Genomic DNA, 12,829 nt, shown 5'->3' with positions numbered 1-12,829 from the left:
GGGCTGGGCTGCATGTTCATGGCACTCGCTGTAACCGCAATGTCAGTGGAAAAGAGTGACTTGCTAGATTCTTAACCCTGGGAACTATAGCCTGTTTGTGGAGGCCGGAGGCTGTCTGTGTGAGCAGACATCCGTGCCACATACACACATACGGGTTTTCTCTTTTATTATGGATTTAGATAGATTTAGATTAGATAGATAGATAGAGGCAGCAAAGTTCTGCTTTGTTATAAAAAATGCTTTGCATGTTCCTAATCTTGACTTCTTTGCAATACCACTGCTGTAATTTCTTTCTGAAGGGGAAGGATGGGATAAGTGAATAAATTATATTATCAGGAATTAATTCCAAATAGTTCAATTGTGTCAAGGTTGCACATTGCTGGTAAGCTTGTTAGTTTTCTTTTTCATAAGGCATCCCCATCCTCATTCTCCACACACACACGTCTGTATGCTTCATGACTATAATCTCAGCTTTGCAGATACTAATGTCCTGCTTGTTTGCAGTAAGACCATGGAAGTTTGAAAAAGTCAAAGCTGATCCATTCAGAGCACTGAGAGACGAAAATCAGGGCTAAAGCAATGTGATTATACAGATATACAAAGCTTTGCCTTAAAGGGTTTAAATCTTCTGGATTTAGCATTCAGCATACACAGCCAAATCTTTTGAGTCTTATTCACACATTTGGACAGCTAATATTTTTATAGGTAAAATGTGATGTATCAACATGGAGCTTTAAGAGTTTTAGTTGAATTTTGAGAAAGCAGAAGCTGGAAACTGTGAGAACTACCTTCTTGCCTCCATTTATGACTGGGATTGTTGCTGAAATTCACATCACGAAAAGTCTTGGCTAAATGTCTGGGGAAATTCAAGTGAAAGAAAAGGTTGTTAAATCTAGAAAAAAATTCTCAGAGGAAAGAAGAGGAGGAGAAAGACTGGTGAATTCATACATACTCAGAGGCATGGTGTGGGTGGGAGCAAAATGAGGTCATTGCCCCATCAAATGAAAATTCCCTTCATTCCTCTAGCATTGTATAAGGTGAGACATGGAAACTCATTTACACCTACAGCACTTATATTTGCTGTGCTTGCATTCGCACAGTAACTTATCTATCCCTTTTCTTTGGATGTCTCAGCTATATTTCAAAATGCACAACTAAAGATTTAAGTTACTGCAATACTAGACCTATGGAGATCGAAGGAATATCTTGTGGGAGAAGGGCATAATTTTAACTTGGAGGCAATGCTTTCAATTTGTTTCCCATTACAGCTACCACATCCTTGTATACAATCCTACTTTGGATTCTCTGAACCCTTTTTTACAATTGTTTTGTGTAGTCAATTGCTAGCTTAACAGTCTAGGATGATAAATTGAAATGTAATCTTTGAGGAATAGGGTATGAAGAAAGCAGGCTGTGGGGAATGTTCCAAGTCCTGAAAAAGGTCTTCTTGTAGGACAGTGAAACACAAATGTGTTTTTAATGTTCCCTTCCCTAAATAACTTACATGAAATGTTTCTGCACAAAAACAGCATCCTTTCTTTCTATATAGATAAACACGAAATTATGTATAATCACATATGCACACATAGAGAGCAAAAGCAGAGGGACTAATTGATCAAACAATCAATGGGTTCTATTAAATGTTAATAGTCCGTGCAGCAAGGCATGGTTCAATGCAGTTTTAAATATCTTGTTATAATGTAGAGAGATCAGTCCCAAACATGTTCAAAATATTTCCAAGGTTGACATGAAAACACACGTTGTCATTTACAAGCTACAGAGGAAGAAAGCAATGGTCACACTACCCGCTATTGTGACAAGTTTAGTAATGGAAAGACTATATTCAAATGACAGTCAAAAAGTGAGCTTCCCAAGTGATGGAAATCCTCTTTGAGAAGAAGACTGGATGAGAAAGAAACTTTGAAGATTGGGGCTTGCTATGCATGAATAATGCACATGATTTTCTGCATAGTAAATAGTGAAGAGTTGCATTTTTGTGCTAAATTTTGCACAAAAAGCCCACATGAACTTCTTTAAGGCAATATAACCTGAACTACCAATATGCCTTAAAATGTGACAAATTTTCAGGGACTTATTCACACAGAGGAGGGAAAAACTAAGTTATTCCTTGTTGACTGCAATTCCCATCCTTAGTGAGGATCAGTCAATTACAATTTGCATCTTTAGTGAAGGATACATTGGAAATGGTTTTCAAAGGAACAAATAAATCTGAGTGGATAGCATATCACATAATTGCCTATTCTCAGATTTTAAAAATACTCACCAAGGTTCTCATAAAATCTGAGTACACAATCTTACTTTGTGGAAAACTTTCTAGGAGTCAAAAACAATAGGTCCTAATCATCCTTGGGAATGTTGCCAACTTCAAATGCAGAGACGTGACTTGATTAAAATGCATACAAATATGAAAAAAATAAATTATATACAGAAATAATATTGTATTAAAACTTGAGCAATTGTGTACAAAAACCTTATTTTAAGAAGATTACATGCAAGCATGTTTTAGGAGAAATGGTGTACAGTAATAGAATTTTCATTCAGTTTTTTTAAAATACAAAAATGAAGAAAAATCCATAGACATTCAAAATGTAAGAGAAATGACTGAATCTATGTGATACTGAGATAGGCAAAAAATAAATTGTTTTTTCCAGCTTACTCTAGAGCGGTACAAAGCTAATATACAATATCTGGCATGTTCCACTATTTGTAACGGCACACACCTGGGAGGCCTATTAGACTAGCTCTTCAAAATAATAATAATAAAATGTTCTGGGATGGCATACCAAAGATTGAGTGCATTAACTGGGTCAAGGACTTTGCTATTAACAATGAAAATGGAATGTGTTGAAACTGTGTGTTAAAGGGTCTATGGAATGAAGAATTACTGTGCCACTTCTTTGAAACGGGCAGTGATGGACTACTAAAATATTGCAGCAAGAAAAGGTTAGGTGCAAAATATAGCACATGCATCAAGGGAAGCCAGAAAGAAGAATGGAAAACTTCCTTTCCACTTCTCATTAAAGCGATGTCAAGTTGGAAATGTGTATATATAGATGGGAGGGGAGGAGAGAAAGAGAAAGAGTTTGCCTTCAATTCATTTCCAATCTATACCAAAAATAAGGTAAACCTATCATGACTTTTTCCCCTGGAGATTCCTTTGTAGCCTCTGAAGCTAAGAGAGTGTGGAATGCCTGTGATCACCCAGTGGACTTTGATGGCTGTTCAAAGATTTAAACCCGGGTCTCCCAGAATCCTAATCCAGCTCTCAAATCAATGCCCTACACTTGATTTTAATCCCTGTACAGCTGACCACATGTTCATTGAAGGGTATATTTTCATTATTTTCATTTACATTTTTAAATAGAAGATGTGTTCAATTAAAGATGGTTCTGCAGATAATTTACACGTACAATTAGTGAAGATCATTCAGTTTGTGCCCTATGGACATGACACATTATTGATACAAAATGGGGGGGGGGGAGGGGAGAGAATATGGTTTGAAACTACATTTCCTCAGTAATACAGATTATTTGAAGAAACACACATTCCCATATAAATTTGTCCAAACACATAATCAATCACTTAATTCTTTCTTTGCAGCACCTGAATTAACACCATAAGCAGGCCCGTAGCCATGATTTTGTTTTGGGAGGGGCTGGGATTTTGGTTCGGGGGGGGGGGTGCTGAGTCTGAGCGGGACAGGATCTACCCTAACAAACCTTTTGTATCGTTATCCCAGTATCCCCATGCATATGGGATATATTGAGCATGGTGATCAGATCATGATATGAATAAACATAACAGTTTAAATAATAAATGTAAGGCCTTCTCATGGACCAGCCTGAACCCCCCCCCACCCCCCCACCCCGGCTACATGCCTGACCATAAGTTGCTCTTCTGGCAATTACTTTAACATTTTTAGGGACGTCAAGTATCGGATGTTTCTTCTCTCTGTGTACTCTTCTACACTTACCTAAAATCCAGGAGGATGGGGTTAAAATAACTCACATCCTCCTAGGTTTCAGTCTTACCTCCTCCCACAACCCTGGTCTTTCTCTTGGGAGGTGGCTAAATGCCATCCCCCAACCCCTGATTTTCCCCAAAAAATCTAACTGGGGGGTCTGCCAGCAGCACATCTCCTGATGCAAGAAAATGATATGTCAGGAGGTGGGAAACAGAAGGAGGGATTTTCATGACTTTTGGGCGGAAATGGGGTGCTGGGGGAGGGGTGAGTGCCATCCCACTCCTTTGGGCTCCAGGAGCACAAAGAACTGTGATGGCTGTGGGGGATGACCCTTGGGACTGCAGAAGCTGTGGGGATTCACCCCCCGGAGTCAATCCCCACAGGGCCTACACCTGAATAGATACAGACCTTAGCTTAAGATCTGGACCTTTCCAGTTGTTTAAAAAATGTGGAGTAACCCGGGAAAACCCAGTTTGCACCACATTAATTCGCTTTTACCTGAGGTGTTGTTTGGAGGCCTCACATAAAAGCGAGACAGGTCCCGCTCTTTGGGCCTATCTAGAAGGGTCCTGTCAGGCATGGCTGATCATTCCATCACATTAGGGTTGGTAATTCTGCTTTCAATTTTATCACTGTTCCTTCTACAGCTTCTATTAATTTTTGAGAGTTCTGCAAGTGACAATCCTCTGAAGGAATACAGTCCAGTACTGGGAGAGATCCTGTTCTAGTTAGAGAGCTGTGGGAGGTGTGGAGATAATATCAGGGGTGGGTTCCCTGATTCTACAGTGTTGGACCCACCAACTGACCTTATTTTCAAACAATTATTTCCTTTATTTATATTTCCCCTCAAATAACTATACAAATCTTTCCACACTAGCAGTACCACAGAGACTCCTCCAGCTGTTGTGGAAAGTGGAAGGGGATTCCCACCACTCAGTGACATTGAATGCAGTTTAGCACCACTGGGAATCTACCTTAACTGCTTCCCATCAAATACCCATGCTTCAGCAGACTCTGGCTGAGGTATTATTTCCTCATTACTTGCCCTGATGCAAGAAAAAGAAATGGTGTGTTGAAAAAGGGAGGAGAGAAGGAAATCTAACAATCCTTCCTTCCCCCTTTCCTTCCCAGTACTCCCGGTTGCCCAGGGCTGATATCAGGACAAGAAACAGATACATCTCATGCTGTGCTCAGAGACTGCCATGTCATGGGAGCATCAGGAGAAAGGGGATTGTCATTCTATGTCCCCAGATTGCCTTAGTTAGGGAAATGCTGGAGGGCAATGGAGACAGTTGAGTCAGAATTCAGACTTTCCATCTGACTTTAACATGGGGTAAGGCTACACTACTGCAGATCAGCCCAGTAGTGTTGATCATCATCTACACCAAAATAATAGCCCAGTGTAGATGTGTCCAGATTTACCATGAGGATCAAAGTGGGTGAAAAACAAGATTCTGATCTTCTTTTGCTTTTTCAAAAATGTAATTCTTTGTTAAATTAGTTCTCAAATTTTAAGCTTTCTTCCCAGTATTCAGTTTGGGATCAATTCTGCACAAAATTTGCATTTGACTTTTTTGCATAGAAAATAGCATAGTATGTACATCAGCAGCCTTGTCTACACAAAAGTAATATTTCTGTACAGAAATGTCTTCCACCCAAAAATTTCCTCTTTTTGTGCAGAAAGTACTGTACTTGGGGACTTAGTCTGAGCAAAATCCACATGTATATTTTCCACAGAAAATACTAATTCTGCTGAAAAATATCCATCTCAAAGTTGGTAAAACTACAGACCACACTTTTGTGGCCACAGAGCCCCCATCAATCCTCCTTAAATACTATTTTAAAACATGCAACAAACCCTTCCAGCACTTCCCCACACTGAAAACACCACACGGAGAATATCTTCAATTTTTTCACCAATTTTATTTCCAAAATAGTGAATGGGAGTTAGACAACATCACTTCCAGTTGCCAACTGTATCCTGTTCTAGCAAAATGAACTCAATGTCATGACATGTAAAAATGTTTATAAATGTCATTGGAAAACATGCAGGTTTTTTCATATGATAGGATGAAGTAGGAGGGGTGAACTGGAATTTGTTTTCCTAGTTAGGATTGTTAATTTAAGAAAAAGGATTTGTTTCCTGCCCATGCCTCTTTTCCTATTTCCTACATAGAGAGATTATGCTCTGTGACCCTGAATTGTGCCTCATCCCACAAGGATAGAATACAGAGAACTGATAGCTCCAGCTTTAGCTGAAATGGAGCTGGTACAAGAAAGGCCACATAAAAGTTATGCTCATTTCCCTAGTAAAACACACACCTCCAGATAAGGTGTTACTTTGCTAATTAAGTAGAAATAATTAAATAAAGTAGCATTATGGGACGTCCCTACATAGCCTATAAAGTATGCATGTGGCAAAAAATGTTATCTACTAATTAGTGTTATACCTTTTTTGTATTAGGGTATGCTTTGTAATTGACATTCAAAAACATTTAAATGATTGGAGGGTTGTTGTATGTTTTCCGGGCTGTATGGCCATGTTCCAGAAGTATTCTCTCCTGACGTTTTGCCCACATCTATGGCAGGCATCCTCAGAGGCTGTGAGGTATCTGAGGATGCCTGCCATAGATGTGGAAGAAACGTCAGGAGAGAATACTTCTGGAACATGGAAATACAGCCCGGAAAACAAACAACAACCCTGTGATCCCGGTCATGAAAGCCTTCAACAACACATTTAAATGATTAGTCATTTGTCTTGCTCATGCTGTCCATTTGTTTTATAGTCTTGGAACCCCATACAACTTTGCACTGCAAGTAAAATAAATGTTTGTGATCTCTGTGATCTTATCTGACTAAAGTGCACTGAGGAGCAGACTGTGCATGCACATGATTTTCTACATATTTTGATCAATTGGCAAACCCACCATTCACTGTGTATTCTCAGCATAAATCTTTCACAGGTCCCAGACCTTGCCACAAATTATTTAAATATAGCAGCAAGCTACCAGTTCAACTGAGGGAATGAAGAGATAGACATCACACTTGCTGAATGCAACAAACATTTTAACTCAGCTAGGCCCTGTGAGACATGCTGGGGACAAACATCACAAACTGGCTAAGCTGCAGAGTTCAAATGGACATTCTGAAGGGGACAACAAAAAATAGGCAGCTGTTACTAAACTATCTGCTGTTACTGTTGGCACTTCTGCAGTGATTGCTCCTCCTGTTAAACAGCACTGGAGGGCAGGGTAACACGATTATGTCTCTCAAGCCAGGGGATAAAATGAAGTCCATTTTTGTAATGAGAAAACTGAAAATTCTAGTGAGAAGATTATGACTAGCAAACCACCTCCATATTTAGTCATTCCGAGGCAAGGGGACTTTGATGAACCAAAGTTTGCTGCTTTAAGAATTTCCATGTATTCTTAAAACATGATCATCTTCCTATATTGAGCATACTTGTATTAGGCTTATTTGCACAATTTTCTAGATTGTATTTTGAAATGACTCATTTGATTCCTGAAATGGATCCTCTCTATATAAGCCCAGGAAAAACTGTCCAGATGTTGCAGTTTGCCTCATTTTCTCTCTTCATAAAATGTCCTGCTGTCTGGGGATAGTTGTTGAAATGGCCTATTCAACTCATTGGCAGTTATCATTGCAGTCTCTTTAAAAGCTCTTCAAGTACAGGGAATAATGCAGACTGTACAATGTCACCCTTTTGCAAAGGGTGCAAAGGGAACAACTTTCGCTTTGTTTTGTTATTTGTAACAAATGTGTTTACTATCAACTTAAAGACCTTTAATGATAGTCAACTATTCTAGGATGCTTGTTTATTGGGGACCCTACAGTTTTAACAAACAAGTGGTGAGCCAGCCCCAAAACTTCAAATGCCACAAGGCAAATAGGAAATAAAAGACTAATCCATTACAACATTGTTACAAATGGTCTATGGCCCCTTCTACACTGCCATATACAGTAGAGTCTCACTTATCCAACGTAAACGGGCCGGCAGAACGTTGGGTAAGCAAATATGTTGGATAATAAGGAGGGATTAAGGAAAAGCCTATTAAACATCAAATTAGGTTATGATTTTACAAATTAAGCACCAAAACATCAGGTTATACAACAAATTTGACAGAAAAAGTAGTTCAATACACAGTAATGCTATGTAGTAATTACTGTATTTACAAAGACGGTTTTTAAGATCAAGTCAGGGGATGCTGTGGTTTTTAGTTCTGAATATGTTTTTTATGGATTTTAACTTAATTTTTAATACCGATGTTTTAATGCTGTTTTAATGTTTGTATATTTGTTGATTTTAAATTGTATTTAAATGCTTTTAATGTAAGCCTCTTTGAGTCTAAATGTGGAGAGAAAAAGCGGGGTATAAACAACAACAACAACAACAACAACAACAACAACAACAACAACAACAACGGAAATATGAGGATGAGGAATGAAAGGTACTTTTTACTCATAAACTTGAAGTAATAGACACAATTTTTGAAAGGGTTTTCATATTAAGGGAAAATGCACATCTCCTTGTTTTCAAGGAGGCCATAAAACATATAAGTTAACTGGGCAAGCCATGTTTATGCCTTGTTAAAGATAAAGGTAAAGGTTTCCCCTGACATTAAGTCCAGTCGTGACCGACTCTAGGGGTTGGTGCTCATCTCCATTTCTAAGCCGAAGAGCCGGCGTTGTCCATAGACATCTCCAAGGTCATGTGGCCGGCATGACTGCATGGAGCGCCGTTACATTGTTAAAGATAAGATGCACATTTTGCATGTTAATTTTCGAGGCCCGCTATTGGTGCTCGACAAGCACTATGTACATGTTGTTATTAAAAGTTTATCTATTTGACTATTCTGAAGCTGAATGGGAGGAAATAAAAATGGGAGAATGTTTTTGCTTCCATTGGGAATCATATCAACATATTTTTGTCTTTTGTATTTTAGCTGAATTTTTCTTTGTGTGAAGGTCTTGAAATTCTATTATTAAAACACCCACTATCCTAAGGGAAGACTGAGCAAGCTGGTGTTACAGATGGGAACAGCGTGGACAGAATGAGCTATCAGCATAACTTCAGCACCAAAGGAACTTTGTGTACAGCTGTAAAATGTATGCCTCTCCCACCTTTCTTCTATTATGTCTGTAAGGATATATTTTTGTAGCTCCAACTAGCATTTATCTCCTGTGCACTATAACTCACTGTACCATTTTGACATTTCCACACAACAATTTAAAGGGAATAGTTATTCAATGTATTCATATTTTAGTCAAGGTTCTTAATGCCCTTTTACTGGTACTTAAAAGAGAAAAAAAAGCCTAAAACACAGGGGTGGCATCTATTTCCTCCTACTTTTACTAACCAAACAGTGTTCATATTGCACCTTGAGGGAAGCTGTGGGGTTAAATAAATTGCCACCTTAAAATCCTGTTTCTTCATGTGCTTCAAAAAAGATATATCATCAGATTATAAATATAACATAGTGCTTTTTTAAAAGCAACAGCATAAAAATGCTAACAACAGTATCAGACATAATTAGGTGATATATAATTGCATTAACCAACATTCTTGCAGAGTAAGTAGGCTTGATATTCCTTTCTAAAAGCAAGACACATACTCACTGGGAGATTTTCCCATACCTGTGGTGAAAGACAGCATGAAGATTGTATCCATGCCAAAAAAAATTACACAAGCTGTTAGTGTTTTACCAGAAAAGGGTTGAATAGTCCATGGCTGTGCAATCTAGGCCCTGTCCTCCCCTTACTGAATTTCTCTATTCACTTCAATTGGTGCTGCTGCTAAAAGTGGTCCAATCTGATGTCGGGCTGTGGCACAGCTGGCTAGTAACCAGCTGCAATAAATCACTACTGACCGAGAGGTCATGAGTTCGAAGCCCAGGTCGGGTTAAGCCCCCGACCATTAAATAGACCGGCTTGCTGTTGACCTATGCAGCCCCGAAAGACAGTTGCATCTGTCAAGTAGGGAAATTTAGGTACGCTTTATGCGGGAGGCTAATTTAACTAATTTACAACACCATAAAACTGCCAGCAAAACACGAGGAAAGGAATGAGGAAGTACAGCCACTAGTGGATGGTGAAGCAACAGCTCCCCCTGTGGCCGGAATCGTGAAGCTGGAAAAATGTTAAAATGCCTCTGTGTCTGTCTATACTGTATGTTGTTTGTCTGTTGGCATTGAATGTTTGCCATATATGTGTTCATTGTAATCCGCCCTGAGTCCCCTTCGGGGTGAGAAGGGCGGAATATACATACTGTAAATAAATAAATAAATGTCCTGGAATGGGGGATTTCCCATTTCCTTTCTGTCATGAGCACAAATCAGCCAGCACCATGGTCTTCAAACTGCTCAAAGTGACTTGGAATCATTGTTTCAGTTAGGACTACACATTTGAGAGGAACTGAAAAACTACTTCTTTCCCATAGGGAACTCAAATGAGCCCATGACTGAAGTCTCTCTACCATTAATAGGACAGAAGAAGAAAACCCTTTTCAGGGTATCTGGGAATAGGAAGTTTCAGCCAGCTATTTCTTTAGTGACTCTGAAGGAACCATTGCTCTTGCATAGACTCAGAGTGAAGGGAGATAAATAAAGGGTAGTTCTACCCTGATTCATAATGTGGGAAAGAACTGGTGCTGAGCCTAACAGGGTGCCTCTGCAGTGGGAGGATAAACACACTGTGCTGTCACACGCTAGGCCTGTAAGAATGACTGTTTACAGGATGTGCCTTCTGTATGCCCAACAGGACACCGGGGTGCATCAGCTGAAGGGTCCCTTAGATTTCCCAACACAAAGTTCTATTGAGGCTCAAAATAAGTTCAACAAAGTTCTTTATTTGGGCTTAAATCTTCAAACAAATGCTTTAAAACCTTGGAAAATCGGTAGCTTTCTCAATCTGCTATCAAGGGTAGGCAACTGTTGGTAAACTGTTTCCTTTTACCTTTGGGAAATTTTCTGACCCCTCCCTGGGTAATCTTTCTCTACCTTGCTGGCATGAGGCCCCTACTCCCTGCTCCAAGCTGCGTTATGGATAGCTTGTGTGATCCCTTACCAGGCAAGGTTGCTGCAGATTCTGTCAAACTGGAAGGTGTCCTTTTGATTTACTCCACGAGGGTTGTGGAAACTGTGCTGATGTCCCAGCAAGGACTGGCTGTGTTCCCCCAGCAAAGCTGTGGAACTGTTCTTTTTCTCCCCCAGCAAAGCTGTAAGAAGTGAAGCTTTTTGCAGGTGAGAAAGAGAATCCTACACGTCCTGCTATTAGACTTCCAACAGTGAGACTGGGCAAAATCCCCCCTTTTCCTCCAAAACCCTGGGAAAAGGGGCGGGTCTAAAGATTCCTGTCAATGATTGCCAAGTTATTAGCCCTATAATTGCAATCTGAGAGAAACTACTTTGCAAACTTGTAGTGCAAGAAAAGGCTTAAATCTCCTGGCACTGCCCTGCCAGCACATACACTGTCTAGCTTCAAGCAATAACAATGACAATGCCCCCCCACTCCTCCCAAACTCCTTTGTGAGTCACATGCTACAGAATAAAGAAGAGAGGTTGCCGACCATGCAGTAGGTTCTCCTGTTGTCATTGTAGCTGGCAGCCACAGGATGGGGAAGAGGGGGTGGGGACAGACATCTCATGTCCCTGGGTTGCCTGAACCCAAAGTGTGTGTGATTGCTGTTCATAGAATTCATAGAATTCATAGAGTTGGAGGGGACCACAAGGGTAATCCAACCCCTGCCATGCAGGAAAATGAAATCAATATCCATGGCTGATTCCATATAGGAATCAGTGGTGGGATTCAGCACTACCAGAACACAGAGAAAAGTCTAAATCCTGGTGCGAGATTTCGGCTTTCCCCTGTTTCTTTTAACCTGGAGTACGGTTGTGCCAAATACCTCCCCTGGGGCGAATCAGACCAGCCTGTGTGTGTTTTGTAGATGCCCATAAATCTCCACACCAGCCTATATGATCAGTGTAAATGGACCCATAATCTTTCCCTGCATCCAGTGTGCATGGTCATATTTTGGCTTATGCTGACAAGCAACAATGCTTTGTAAATCATTGGGCAGTACATTTCCCTGCCCTGCCCTTATTCTACCCCCTCCCCCCAAATAAAAGATCGAACCTGTAGAAGCCAAGAATATCAACCTTCTGAATAGACTGCAAGGTCTGATCACATAACTCAACTTTTCCAAAGCTAGAAATATTTCTAGCCATTTCTCCAAGACTTTTCTAGGGAGGAGTGGAGAGTCCAGGCAACTCCCAGACAGTTCCAGAGGCAGAAAGAATGGCTCTTGAACCAACACAGTGTTGTCAAGTGTCCATTATGATAAAGGACTTATTTCAGGGATTGAAACCTTGTCTTTTTAAAGGATGGCAGGTATTCCTTGTTACAAGGGATATCCATATTTGAAGGGTGGAAAGGTTTCCCTATTATGTCGCCTAAACAACACATTAAAACTACTTATCTTGGAATACAGGCTTCTTCATAAACACATTATTTGCATCAAGTAATTTACAAATGTGGACAATATGTTTATTTTACAGAGAAGCAGGTGGCCGAGTGCCCATCTACACAAGTCAAAAAAATTTTTGTGTGTGTCAGGAGGAACTTGAGTTGCTTCTGGAGTGAGAGAATTGGCCATCTGCAAGGACGTTGCCCAGGGGACGCCTGGATGTTTTGATTTTTTTTAACATCCTTGTGGGAGGCTTCTCTCATGTCCCCACATGGAGCTGGAGCTGATAGAGGGAGCTCATCCGCACTCTCCCCAGGTGGGATTCGAACCTGGCAGCTTTCAGGTTCCGCAACCCAACCTTC

General features: G+C 40.2%; 1 long non-coding RNA gene across 1 annotated transcript in view; it reads right to left on the bottom strand.

The window, feature by feature from the left end:
- LOC134298695 (uncharacterized) overlaps positions 1-11,259 on the bottom strand; it is a 103,240-nt gene extending 91,981 nt beyond the window's left edge. Inside the window, exon 1 of the long non-coding RNA XR_010005807.1 lies at positions 11,069-11,259. This is a non-coding gene — a long non-coding RNA (uncharacterized LOC134298695). The remainder of the gene's footprint in view (positions 1-11,068) is intronic.
- Positions 11,260-12,829: the final 1,570 nt, after the last annotated feature.

The sequence above is a fragment of the Anolis carolinensis genome, chromosome 4 (assembly GCF_035594765.1).
Source record: "Anolis carolinensis isolate JA03-04 chromosome 4, rAnoCar3.1.pri, whole genome shotgun sequence".
In the NCBI taxonomy this organism is placed as follows: domain Eukaryota; kingdom Metazoa; phylum Chordata; class Lepidosauria; order Squamata; family Dactyloidae; genus Anolis; species Anolis carolinensis.
Note: the sequence above shows the minus strand (reverse complement) of the source record. Positions and strands in the feature narration are given on the sequence as shown.